We start from the raw sequence: 14,452 nt of genomic DNA on the forward strand, positions 1-14,452 counted from the left end.
GGAGTTCATATTTTCTACTAGAGGCAGTAGGAAAGCACTGAAGTTGATCAGTACAGGGGACACGTGTTCAGATCTGCTAGCTTTTACTGTACTACTGGGAAACTTGAGACAGGGAGACATTATCTAGGTGAGAGGGGATGAGGGCTTGAACAAAGCCTGTCAATGCGAGTGGAGAGCAGGAGTCAGACGTGAGAGATGTTATAAAGAGAGAAACCACAGAATTTGTCAACTAATTAGGAAAGTGAGATAAAGGAGAGGGAAGAGTCTAGGATGATGCTGAGGTCACACAAACATATGGTGGTGCCTTTGACAGAAATAGATCTAAGTTTGGAAGAAGTAACTTGATGGCTAAGGCACAAAGAAGAACATTTCCATATATAAAGATGGACAGGGAAGGAAGATTACATATAAAACCACAAATCTACCCTGTATGGTTTTTTAAATGTTGCTGTTCAGTCATTCTGTTGTGTCAGACTCTACATGACCTCATGGACTTTGTCCATGGGATTTTCTTGGCAAAGATACTGGAGAGATTTGCCATTTCTTTCTCCAGTGTGTTCCAGTTCAACTGATAAGGAACTGAAGCAAATAATGGGTAAGTGACTTGCCTTGGGTTACACAGCTGGTCTGAAGCTGGATTTGAACTCGGATCTTCCTGACTCCAGGTCTAGTGCTCTTTTTTAACATGCTCATTTTTAGAGCATACAGTATAGAAAATTTAACATAGTAGTACAAACACTATTCTTCTTGTCTGTGTCCCCTTAGGAACTTCTGCATGCTCTTTTCTGTATATATTTTTAAATGTTTCATTGAACAATATAGAAGTATGTTTTGCATGATAATACATGTATAACCCAGATTGAATTGCTTACTAGCTCTGGGAGAGAGGAGGGAAGGGAGAGAGAAGAAACAATTTGGATCATATAACTTTGAAAAACTTATGAGGAAATATGTTATTATATGTATTTGGTAAAAAAATAATTAGAATTAGAATTAAAATGCTTCATTGATGTTTTCCTTTCTTTTCTTTTTTTTAAAACTCACTATCAATCTTCCCTCTCTCCAAATAAAAGCTGTCCCTTATAAGAAATGAGCTGAGTCAAACAAAACAGATTTGAACTTTATTGGTCGTGTCTGAAAATGTGCCACCTGTATCAATAGTCTATCAGGTCTCCAGGGTGAAGTGAGAGGCATGCGCATCAGTCTTTTAAAAGTGTAATTAGCCATAATATGGATCAGGGTTCTTCAGTCTTTCAAAGTTATTGAGCTTTACAATGTTGTGGTCAATTGTTCTCCTGGTTCTCATTTCACTCTTCCTAATAAATCCTTCCATAGTTCCCTTAACTAGTCCTTTTTGCCATTTCTCATATCACAATAGTATTTCATTACATTCATATTCCATAATTTATTCAGCTAATAACTAATTGATGGACACTCCCTTTATTTCCAGCTTTTTGTTACAACAAAAAAGCATTATAATAAGTGTTTTTGTAGATATGAATACTTCTATCCCATCTTTGATTTCTCTGGGGAATATGCCTGGTAATGATATGACAAGGTATGCACAGTTTAATGGCCTTTTGAATGTAGTTTCATATTTCTTTCCACAATGATTGGGCCAATTCATATCCGCCAACAGTGCATTAGTGTACCAGTCCTATCATGATCCCCCCTAATAATTGTCAGTTTCCCTTTTTTTCCATCTTTGCCAATCTGGTGAGTGTAAAGTAGAATCTGTTACTTTAATTTGTATTTCTTTCCTTATTAGGGCTTTTTAATTATTTAATATTAGTGTTTTCCATAAGATTGTTGATAATTTGCACCTTTTGGGAGAATTATCTGCTCTTATCCTTTGCTCTTATTCATATGCATTTTGTATTAGTTCCCTACATATTTCAGATATATAACATCAAACTTGAATCAGAGAAATTTGCTGCAAAGCCTTTCTCCCTGTTTTAAGATTTCCCCTTCTAATTTTGACTTCACTGATCTTGTCTGTGCAAAAGCTTTTGAATTCTACATAATCAAAATTGTCCATTTTAATCTGCCAGAATCCTCTTTATCCTTTGTTAAGAACTCTTGTTTAGCTAGAGTTAAGATTTAAGATAAATTAGATAGAGTTAAGTTCTCTACTCCTTTAATTTCTTCATGATATGACCTCTTAAATCTAGGTTAGAGATGCACTTGAATCTTATTGTGGTGATCATTTCTGTTGGAGCCAATTACCATACTTCAAATCTCCCAGGTTCACAGCATTGACATTTTTTTCACCTTGTCACTTGTCCTAGCCCACTGCATCCAATTAGTCCTTAGATATTGCCAGTTTATGTCCACATTCCTTTTATCTGATCCCTGCTCTCTGCTCATACAGCTTCATCTGATTTCTCACCTAGATTATTACAACAGCTCTTTAAAATATTCCTGTCTCATATTTCTCCCCATTTCAGACCACCTCCACATAACCATGTGATCCTACCTACTCAGTCAGCCCCAAGAGCCTCCCGTGACCTTTAGCATAAAATATAAACTCCTCTGCTTAGTTCTGAAAGCCCTTCATTATCTTGTCCAACTCTATTTTTTTAACCTAATTGGATTTTACTCTCCTCTCACTTGGTGATCTAGCCAACCTGGCTTTCTCTCTCTCTCTCTCTCTCTCTCTCTCTCTCTCTCTCTCTCTCTCTCTCTCTCTCTCTCTCTCTCTCTCTCTCTCTCTCTCTCTCTCTCCCCTTACCTTTCAGTTTAGAATTAATACTAAGAATTGTTTTCAAGGCAGAGGAGCAGTAAGGGCTCAGCAATTGGGGTTAAGTAACCAGCCCTGGGTTACATAGCTAGAAAGTATCTGAGGCTAGATTTGAATCCAGGACCTCTTGTCTCCAGACCTGGCCTTTTCTTTGTTCCTCACACACATTTTCCCTGATCCATTCCACTGTACTGTCTTCAAGTCTGGAATTCCCTCTCTCCTCACTCTGCCTAAAAGAATCCCTCTTTTTCTCTAACACAATAATTCTAGCACCATCTTTTTTTTTTAATTTTATAGTATTTTATTTGATCATTTCCATGCATTTTTCATTAAAGACAAAGATCATTTTCTTTTCCTCCCTCCCACCCCCCGTGGCCAACGCGTGATTCCACTGGTATCATATGTGTTCTTGACTTGAACCCATTGCCATGTTGTTAGTATTTGCATCAGAGTGTTCGCTCAGAGTCTTTCCTCTGTCATGTCCCCTCAGCCATTGTAGTCAGGCAGTTGCTTTTCCTCGGTGTTTCTACTCCCTCAGTTTGTCCTCTGCTTATGGATAGTGTTTTTTTCTCCTTGATCCCTGCAGATTGTGCAGGGACATTACACTGCCACTAATGGAGAAGTCCATTACGTTAGATTATACCACAGTGTATTAGTCTCTGTGTACAATGTTCTCCTGGTTCTGCTCCTCTCGCTCTGCATCATTTCCTGGAGGTCGTTCCAGTCTCCATGAAATTCCTCCACTTTATTATTCCTTTTTGCACAATAGTATTCCATCACCAACATATACTACAGTTTGTTCAGCCATTCTCCAATTGAAGGGCATCCCCTCATTTTCCAATTTTTGGCCACCACAAAGAGCGCAGCTATGAATATTTTTGTACAAGTCTTTTTGTCCCTTATCTCTTTGGGGTACAGACCCAGCAGTGCTATGGCTGGATCAAAGGGTAGACATTCTTTTATCGCCCTTTGTGCATAGTTCCAAATTGCCCTCCAGAATGGCTGGATCAGTTCACAATTCCACCAGCAATGAATTAATGTCCCTACTTTGCCACATCCCCTCCAGCATTCATTACTTTCCATAACTGTCATGTTAGCCAATCTGCTAGGTGTGAGGTGATACCTCAGAGTTGTTTTGATTTGCATCTCTCTGATTATAAGAGATGTGGAGCACTTCTTCATGTGCTTATTAATAGTTTTGATTTCTTTATCTGAAAACTGCCTATCCATGTCCCTTGCCCATTTATCAATTGGGGAATGGCTTGATTTTTTGTACAATTGATTTAGCTCTTTATAAATTTGAGTAATTAAACCTTTGTCAGAGGTTTTTATGAAGATTTTTTCCCAATTTGTTGTTTTCCTTCTGGTTTTAGTTACATTGGTTTTGTTTGTACAAAAGCCTTTTAGTTTGATGTAGTCGAAATTATTTATTTTACATTTTGTGATTCTTTCTATGTCTTGCTTGGTTTTAAAGTCTTTCCCTTCCCAAAGGTCTGACATGTATACTATTCTGTGTTTACCCAATTTACTTATGGTTTCCTTCTTTATGTTTAAGTCTTTCACCCATTTTGAATTTATCTTGGTGTAGGGTGTCAGGTGTTGATCAATTCCTAATCTCTCCCACACTGTCTTCCAATTTTCCCAGCAGTTCTTATCGAATAGTGGATTTTTGTCCCAAGACCTGGGATCTTTGGGTTTATCGTATACTATCTGGCTGAAGTCACTTGCCCCCAGTCTATTCCACTGATCCTCCTTTCTGTCTCTTAGCCAGTACCAAATTGTTTTGATGACCACTGCTTTATAATATAGTCTGAGATCTGGGACTGCTAGGCCCCCCTCATTAGTGTTTTTTTTTTCATTATTTCCCTGGATATCCTTGATCTTTTGTTATTCCAAATGAACTTTGTTATGGTTTTTTCTAAATCAGTAAAAAAATTTTTTGGGAGTTCCATGGGTATGGCACTAAATAGATAAATAAGTTTGGGCAGGATGGTCATTTTTATTATATTGGCTCGTCCTACCCATGAGCAGTTAATGTTTTTCCAATTGCTCAAGTCTAGTTTTAGTTGTGTGGCGAGTGTTTTGTAGTTGTGTTCATATAGTTCCTGTGTTTGTCTTGGGAGGTAGATTCCTAGGTATTTTATTTTGTCTAAGGTGATTTTGAATGGGATTTCTCTTTCTAGTTTTTGCTGCTGAGCTGTGTTGGAGATATATAGAAAAGCTGATGATTTATGTGGGTTTATTTTGTATCCTGCAACTTTGCTAAAGTTGTTGATTATTTCAATTAGCTTTTTGGTTGAATTTCTAGGATTCTTTAAGTAAACCATCATGTCATCTGCAAAGAGTGATAACTTGGTCTCCTCCTTGCCTATTTTGATGCCTTCAATTTCTTTTTCTTCTCTAATTGCTACTGCTAGTGTTTCTAGTACAATATCAAATAATAGAGGTGATAATGGGCATCCTTGTTTCACTCCTGATCTTATTGGGAATGCATCTAGTTTATCCCCATTGCAAATGATATTAGCTGATGGTTTTAGATATATACTGTTTATTATTTTTAGGAATGACCCTTCTATTCCTATGCTTTCTGGTGTTTTTAATAGGAATAGGTGTTGTATTTTATCAAAGGCTTTTTTTTGCGTCTATTGAGATAATCATGTGGTTCTTGTTGGTTTGCTTGTTGATGTGGTCAATTATGTGGATGGTTTTCCTAATATTGAACCAGCCCTGCATCCCTGGTATAAATCCTACTTGATCATGGTGGATGACCCTTCTGATCACTTGCTGAAGTCTTTTTGCTAGTATCCTATTTAAGATTTTTGCATCTATATTCATTAGGGAGATTGGTCTATAGTTTTCTTTCTCTGTTTTTGACCTTCCTGGTTTTGGAATCAGTACCATGTTTGTGTCGTAAAAGGAGTTTGGTAGAACTCCCTCTTTGCTTATTATGTCAAATAGTTTGTATAGTATTGGGATTAACTGTTCTCTGAATGTTTGATAGAATTCACTGGTGAATCCATCAGGCCCTGGGGATTTTTTCTTAGGGAGTTCTTTGATGGCCTGTTGGATTTCATTTTCTGATATGGGATTATTTAAGAATTCTATTTCCTCTTCTGTTAGTCTAGGCAGTTTGTATTTTGTATATATTCATCCATATCACTTAAATTGGTATATTTATTGCCATATAATTGGGCAAAGTAATTTTTAATGATTGCCTTAATTTCCTCTTCCTCAGAGGTGATGTCCCCCTTTTCATCTTTGATGCTGTTAATTTGCTTTTCTTCCTTCCTTTTTTTAATTAGATTGACCAGTACTTTATCTATTTTGTTTGTTTTTTCAAAGTACCAGCTTCTTGTCTTATTTATTAAATCAATAGTTCTATCACTTTCAATTTTATTAATTTCTCCCTTAATTTTTAGGATTTCTAGTTTGGTTTTCTGCTGGGGGTTTTTAATTTGGTCACTTTCGAGTTTTTTTATTTGCATTTCCAATTGATTGATCTCTGCTCTCCCTAGTTTGTTAATATATGCACTCAGGGATATGAATTTACCTCTGATTACTGCTTTGGCTGCATCCCAAAAGGTTTGAAAGGATGTCTCGCCATTGTCATTTTCCTCAATGAAATTATTAATTGTTTCTATGATTTCTTCTCTAACTAAACGATTTTGGAGTATCATATTGTTTAGTTTCCAATTAGTTTTTGATTTGGTTTTCCATGTACCATTACTGATTGTTATTTTTATTGCCTTGTGGTCTGAAAAGGCTGCATTTATTATTTCTGCTTTTCTGCATTTGTGTGCCATGTTTCTGTGACCTAATGTATGGTCAATCTTTGTGAATGTGCCATGTGGTGCTGAGAAGAAGGTGTATTCCTTTTTATCCCTATTTATTTTTCTCCATATGTCTATTAATTCTAATTTTTCTAAGATTTCGTTCACTTCTTTTACCTCTTTCTTATTTATTTTTTTATTTGATTTATCTAAATTTGATAATGGTTGGTTCAAGTTTCCCACTAATATGGTTTTACTGTCTATTTCTTCCTTCAATTCTCCTAGTTTCTCCATTAGAAATTTGGGTGCTATATTATTTGGTGCATATATGTTGATTAGTGATATTTCCTCATTATCTAAAGTCCCTTTTAAGAAAATATAATTACCTTCCCTATCCCTTTTGATCAGGTCTATTTTTGCTTTGGCTTTATCAGATATCATGATTGCCACTCCTGCCTTCTTTCTGTCAGTTGAGGCCCAGAAGGTCTTACTCCATCCTTTAATTCTGACCTTGTGGATGTCTACCCGCCTCATGTGTGTTTCTTGGAGACAATATATGGTAGGGTTTTGGATTCTAATCCATTCTTCTATTCGTCTACGTTTTATGGGTGAGTTCATCCCATTCACGTTCAATGTTATGACTGTCACTTGTGGACTCCCTGGCATTTTGATATCCTTCCCTAATTCTAACCTTTCTTCTTCAGCTCTACCTTTTAGTCCAGTGATTTACTTTAAATCAGCCCCCCTTGTATTTCCCTTTCTACCCCCCTCCCTTCTTATTCCCTCCCTTATTTTCCCCTGTAGTCTTTTTAAAAATTCCTCCCCCCCACCCTCTCCCTCCCTTGTACTGCTTCCCTCCCCACCAGTCTGTTTTTTACCCTTCTACTCCCCTATAGGGTGCAAATCTATTCTCTTCCCCAATGGATTGGATTGTTCTTCCCTCTTTGGGTCAGTTTCAAAGTACGTAAGAGTTGAATATTTCCTATCTCCAACCTCTTTACCCTTCCAGTGTATCGATGTTCTCCCCCCTCCCGCCATGAGCTTCTTTGTGACATATAAATTTACCCCCATTTGTTTCTTTTCCCATTTCTTTTAGTCATAACCTCTTTTCTTTTTTAGCTTTAGTCATGTATATATATATATACATACACATGTATATGTATTTATGCATGCATATCTCTATATACCTATTTATGTCTTGTCCTTTCATCCTATACAGTTTGTCACTGTTCCCTCTAAGTGTAGTTCTTCTAGCTGCTTAGGTGATAGCAACAGTTTTTAAGAGTTGCCAATGACCTCTTTTCTTATAGGGATACATATCATTTTAACTTATTGAGTCTCTTAAAAAAAAACCTTTGTTGTTGTTGTTGTTTTTCCCCTCTTTTTTAATTACCTTTTGATGATTCTCTTGAGTTCTGTGGTTGGACTTCGAATTTTCTGTTCAGGTCTGGTCTTTTATTTATGAATGCTTGGAATTCCTCTGTTGTGTTAAATGACCATACTTTCCCCTGTAAGAATATAGTCAGTTTTGATGGGTATTTTATTCTTGGCTGTAGGCCTAGTTCCCTTGCTTTCCGGAATATCATATTCCATGCCTTTCGGTCCTTCAGTGTGGATGCAGACAGATCCTGTGTTATCCTCACCATGTTTCCATGGTATCTGAATGGTTTCTTTTTGGCAGCTTGTAATACCTGTTCTTTTATCTGATTGTTTTTGAATTTGGCTATAACATTTCTTGGTGTTGTCAGTTGGGGATTAAAAACAGGGGGTGATCTGTAGATTCTTTCAATCTCCACTTTCCCCTCTTGTTCTAGGATTTCGGGACAGTTTTCCTGGATAATTTCCTCTAGTATTATGTCCAGGCTTTTTCTTTTGTTGTGGTCTTCTGGTAGTCCAATTATTCTTAAATTGTCTCTTCTTGAACGATTTTCTAAATCGTATGTTTTGTGAATGAGATGCTTCACATTTTCCTCAATTTTTTCATTCTTTTTGTTTTGTTTTATAGTGTCCTGCTGCCTTGTGAGGTCACTTGATTCTAGTTGTTTTACTCTGGTTCTTAAAGATTGGATTTCATCTTTGGCTTTTTGGTCGTCTTTTTCCTTCTGGTCTGAGTTTCTTTGAAGATTGTCTTTCATCCTCTTTATCTCATCTTTCATCTCCTTTGCCTCATTTTCCAGCTGGATGATTTTGGCTTTCAGGACACTATTTTCTTGTTTTAGTTCAAGTGCCTCTGTTTCCAGATGACTTATCTTAATTTTTAAGTTCTTTTCCCAATTGTCTTCAGCCTCTCTTAGTTGTGTTTTGAGTTCTTCCACAGCCTGTATCCAATTCGCTGGGATTTCTGGTTTATCGTTTGCTGATCTCTCCCCCTCTGTTCCATTTGGTGAGTAGTAGCTGTCTATTGTAGTTTCTTTCTTCTGTTTCTGTTGTTTGTTCAAATTCACCCCTTCTTTCCTCCCTGTATTTGTCTGTGCTCTTGTTCCTCTCATTTTTTTGTTTTTTAGGGACTTCTATCAGTCTCCCCTCTTGGAGCTTTAACAGAGGATCTCTTGGTGTAATCTCTGAGGGAGGGTTGTTGGGGGTTTGAGATTTCCTGTCCTCTGGAGGCTTTTGATTGGCTTAAAGTCCAGCAGTCAATGAGGATGGGTGGGGAGCCTGGGCTTCCCTGTGTTCTGGAGACTTTTGATGGGATAGCACCATCTTTTTTTATTTTTGTGTGTGTTTTATTTTTAATTGAAAAATTTTTATTTAATTAATTTAGAATCTTTTTCACCATATTTTTTTTAAACCTTTACCTTCTGTCTTAGAATCAGTACTGTTTACTGGTTCCAAGACTGAAGAGCAATAAGGGCTTAGCAATTAGGGTTAATCAACTTGCTCAGGATCACATAGCTAGGAAGTATCTGAAGTCACCTTTGAACCCAGGACCTCCCATCTCCTAGCCTGGCTTTCTATCCACTGAGCCATCTAGCTGCCCCTTCCTAGAACCATCTCTTCGGCATCCTGATCTCTCCAACTAGAATGCTCTCCTTTCTCAAAATATTTTGTGTTCAACAATTTTGTATTTGTTTACTTTATTTTTTTTACTACATATGTTTATATATGAACTTGAATTCCTCATTAGAATGTAATCTCTTTGCTAATAGAGATTGTAATTTATTGTTTCTGTATCCCCAGCACTTGGCACAGTACCTGGCCCAACTTGTTGATTGATTGAAGATTCCAGGTACCACTTGGAGGCTGTACCAGGGACATGTTTGAAGCTGTGATTTCATTCCTAAAGGAAACTCCCTCTCCCAGTGCAAGTCAGCCCCTTCTCTACAATTTAAAATATTGGAGCATTGCCTAGAGTCAGGATGTCAAACTCAAATAGAAATGTTTATTTTTCACTCATGTTTGACTCTTTGTGACTCCAATGGTCCTATGATTCATGAGATGTTCTTAGGAAAGATACTGGAATGGTTTGCCATTTCCTTCTCCAGCTCATCTTACAGATAAGGAAATTAAGGCAAACAGGGTTAACTGACTTGCCCAGGATCACACAGCTAGTCAGTATCTGAGGCTTCATTTCTCATTCCTATGTCCTTTGAGGTCAGTCACTCTTAGACAGAAGAGTCCATTGATCAATGGATTGGTCAAGCACTTCAAAATAATGAGGTTAAATACTTCTGAAGGGAAGCCTTGTGATCTTGTGGTCACCTACCCCTTTAATGTGGAAGATCTTTTCCTTTTAAGATTAGTCATTGCGTCAGCCTTTATGTTTTTAAACAAAGCAGACTCCTATATTAAATGTTTCCTATACTCAAGCTATCAATAAACACTGAAGAAAATACCAAATATTACTTTTAGCCATCTGTGAGTCCTAGTCAGAGGACCAAGGTTCTGTAGAATTTTCTCTGATCATATGAGAGCAATCATACTCACATCTAATCCGAACTATCGCCCAATGCTAAGAAGAAGGTTAAGGAAAAATCCCCATTTCCTTGTCTAAGGGTTGGTCTCAACTCCCTTGCAAACTGGGTCCTCTCTCTTTCAGGATCACCAACAGTTCTGTGGAGCTGAAGCTGGCTTAGTCTCAGACCAGGAAGGCAAGCAAGCTTTAAAGGAAGTGTTTGTAAATAGTCTAAAGCTTATGCAACATACAAGGTAGTTAATTGTGCCCAAAGGTATAATGAACTGGAGGAATTCCATGGAACAACCTCCAGGAATTGATGCAGCGTGAGAGGAGCAGAACCAGGAGAACATTGTACACAGAGACATACACTGTGGTACAGTTGAATGTAATGGACTTCTCTCCTAGCAGCAATGCAATGATCCAGGATAGTTCTGAGGGACTTATGAGAAAGAACACTATATACATTCAGAGAAATAACTGTGGGAATAGAAACACAGAAGAACAACAACTGCTTGATCACATGGTTCAATGGGGATATAGTTGGGGATATAGACTATAAACGATCACCCTAGTGCAACTATCAATAATATGGAAATAGGTCTTGATCAATGACACATGTAAAACCCAGTGGAATTGCATGTCAGCTACAGGAGAGGGGGAGGGGAGGGGAGGGAAAGAACACAATTCTTGTAACCTAGGGAAAATATTCTGAATTAACTAATTAAGTAAAAATTTCCCCCAAAAAACCAACAACAAACAAAACAAAAACCATACAAGGTAGTTACAAACAGGGATGAATAGGGACACATATTTTGTACTGTGTCTGACAGACTTGGTCTTTTGTGAACATAATAATAGCAAATCAGCAAGAATGGACAATTCTATTCTGAAAAAGAAACTTTCTCTAAGGGCTTCAAAGGTCTCTCACCTCTATTAATTGACCTTAGGAATCTTTTGAAGAGGAGAGGTCCTGAATCACATAGGCTTTCTGTTAGGAGTTAGAATCTTAATCTTGGTATGATTTAACTTGAAAAAAAGATATTAGTTCTGTACTCTCATTTTAGGCTCAAGGCAGTCAAAAACAAAATTTTTAACACTTACTTTCCATCTTATAATCAATATTGTACACTTGTTCCAAGGCAAGAGTGGTAAGGACTAGGCAATGGGGATTAAGGGACTCACCCAAGGTTATATAGCTAGGAAGTATCTGAGGTCAGATTTGAACCCAGGATCTCCCATCTTTAGGCCTGCCTCTCAATCCACTGAGCCACCTAGCTGCTCTCAACAATTAAAAAAACAAACAAACAACTTATACCTTCTGTCTTAGTATCGGTTCTAAGAAGAGTGGCAAGGGTTAGTCAATTAGGGTTAAATGACTAGCCTAGGGTCATACAACTAGGAAGTGTCTGAGACCACATTTGAACCCAGGTTCTCTTGTATACAAGCTTGGCACTCCATCCACTGTGCTGCCTACTGTCCTAACAATTTTTATTAATTTAACATTATTGTAAATATTAGTTCTGGGCCTGGAAAGTTATCCCTCCTCATCTCTCCCTCCTGGACTCCCTGATTTCCCTCAATATCCTGCTGAAATGCTACCTTTTATAGGACGTCTTTTCCAATCCCTTTTCATTATAATCTATTCCTTTTCATTATACCATGAAATCCTTTGATCAGGGATGGTCTTTTGTCTTTCTTTGTATCTCCATCTTTAGCACAATGCCCACTAAGTAGTTGGTGCTAAAAAAAAATGATCATTTGACTGACTGACTGACATCTGAGCACTTCTTGGTTAGAGAGAAATGTCTATATTGACAAGATGGTGGTTCAGTGGATTGAGAGGCAGGCCTAAAGATGAAAGATCCTGGGTTCAAATCTGGTCTCAGATACTTCCTAGCTGTGTAATCCTAGGCGAGCCCCTTAACCCCCAATTGCCTAGCCCTTACCACTCTTGCCTTGGAACAAGTCCACAGCTAACTCCTCCTCTACCTTCAGAAATTTCTCTAAGACAAAGACAATTTGGTTAACATTTTTTTTTGCAATCTTAAAGGAGGAAAAGGGTACAATACGGTTTAAAAAATTGTTCTGCTCCAAGAAAGAAGTTTAACTTTTTTTGGTCAAGGTTCCCTTTAGCAGTTTGGTGAAGCTGATGGACCCTCTCTCACAAGAATATTTTTAAGTGTATAAAATTAAACATTTAGGATTATAAAGGAAACAAGTTATGTGGAAATCGAGTTATCCAAAAATTTCTTAATCCCACAATAAGATCCCAGATCCCAGATGTAGAGTCTTTGGTTTAATAGAACAATATTCTTAATGTTCTAAACTACTCAGTTCCTTTGGGAGACCATTCCTTTTAAGAGTTTGTAGGGACGTTCCTTCTCAGAACAGTATCCTAATCCATTTGGAATGGGAAAAACAAGTGAGCACTGCCTATCAGTGGGATTAGAATGCCAGTTCCTTCAAGGAATGAGTAAAATAGAAATCTTATACAGTTAAGATATACTTCTGGTTCTGGATGTGGTTAGTAATATCCTTTATTCATTTTCCCAGGCAAGAGTGGCAAGTGAGGTGGAGACAAAAAATCAAGCAATTCCCCAATTAATAAATGGACAAGGGACATGAATAGGTAGTTTTCAAATAAAGAAATCAAAACTGTCAATAAGCACATGAAAAAGTGTTCTAAAATTCTCATAAATAGAGAAATTCAAATCAAAACAACTATGAGGTACCACCTCGTACCTAGTAGATTGGCCAATATGACAGCAAAGGAAAGTGATACATGTTGGAGGGAATGTGTCAAAATTGGGACACTAATGCATTGCTGGTGGAGTTGTGAATTGATCCAACCATTCTGGAAGGCAATTTGGAATTATGCCCAAAAGGCTTTAAAAGACTGCCTGCCCTTTGATACAGCCATACCACTGCTGGGTTTTTAACCCAAAGAAATAATAGGGGAAAATACATGTACAAAAATATTCCTGGCTGCACTCTTCGTAGTGGCAAAAAAATTGGAAAATCAGGGAGTGCCCATCAACTGGGGAATGGCTGAACAAATTGGGGTATCTGATGGTGATGAAATACTATTGTGCTGAAAGGAATAATGAACTGGAAGAATTCCATGTGAACTGGAAAGACGTCCAGGAATTGATGCAGAGTGAAAGGAGCAGAACCAGGAGAACATTATACACAGAGACTGATACACTGTGGCAAAATCGAATGTAATGGACTTCTCTACTAGCAGCAATGCAATGATCCAGGACAATTCTGAGGAACTTATGAGAAAGAACAATATTCACATCCAGAGGAAGAACTGTGGGAGTAGAAAAGCAGAAGAAAAACATTTGCTTGATCACATGGTTTAATGGTGATATGATTGGGTATGTTGACTTAAATGATCACTTTATTGCAAATAGTAATAATATGGAAATAGGTTTTGAAAAATGATATATGTATAACCCAGTGGAATTGATTGTTGACTGGAGGGGGGGAAGGAGGAGGGGAGGGAAAGAATGTGAATCATGTAACCATGAAAAAATATTCTAAATTAATTAATTTTAAAAATAAAGAAGCATTTCACCAAAAATTTTTTTTTTAATTTAAGAATTTTTAAAAAAGAATTAAATAGTCTAGGGAACTGACTTGACTGATCTTTGGGTCCTCCTTCAAGGGTAATCACTGGTAATATGAATTCAAATAGGAATCTTTCTTCAGTTATTGTTTTTTATGTTAATTGCCCAACTTTTCTCTGACCATAAATTTTCACGATTCTATTTCTACCTATAATTATAGCTTCTTTATTGCAATCTTAGAATAGAAATGTGGTTGCCAACTAGAACAGGTTGTATCTTTCCTAATAGCCTTATTGCATTATCTTTTCCTCCAAGTCCCGACAGATAAATTGTCTATAAAGAAAATTTATGGCTGGCTATCTCTATGCCAGATTGGCCTCCTGTGCAGTTTTGACTATTCTCCCCTTAATATTTTTTTTTTTTGCCAGGGAAGCAGTCTATTCCTGTATGGGCAGAGCTGAACCAAAATAGGGAA

General features: G+C 37.3%; 1 long non-coding RNA gene across 1 annotated transcript; it reads left to right on the forward strand.

Annotated features, from left to right (window-relative positions):
- Positions 1-41: 41 nt before the first annotated feature.
- LOC130458505 (uncharacterized) lies at positions 42-13,697 on the forward strand. Its single transcript, XR_008917874.1, has 2 exons — positions 42-595; positions 9,688-13,697. It is a non-coding gene; the product is annotated as an uncharacterized LOC130458505 (long non-coding RNA).
- Positions 13,698-14,452: the final 755 nt, after the last annotated feature.

Source organism: Monodelphis domestica, chromosome 3 (assembly GCF_027887165.1).
Source record: "Monodelphis domestica isolate mMonDom1 chromosome 3, mMonDom1.pri, whole genome shotgun sequence".
Taxonomy (NCBI): domain Eukaryota; kingdom Metazoa; phylum Chordata; class Mammalia; order Didelphimorphia; family Didelphidae; genus Monodelphis; species Monodelphis domestica.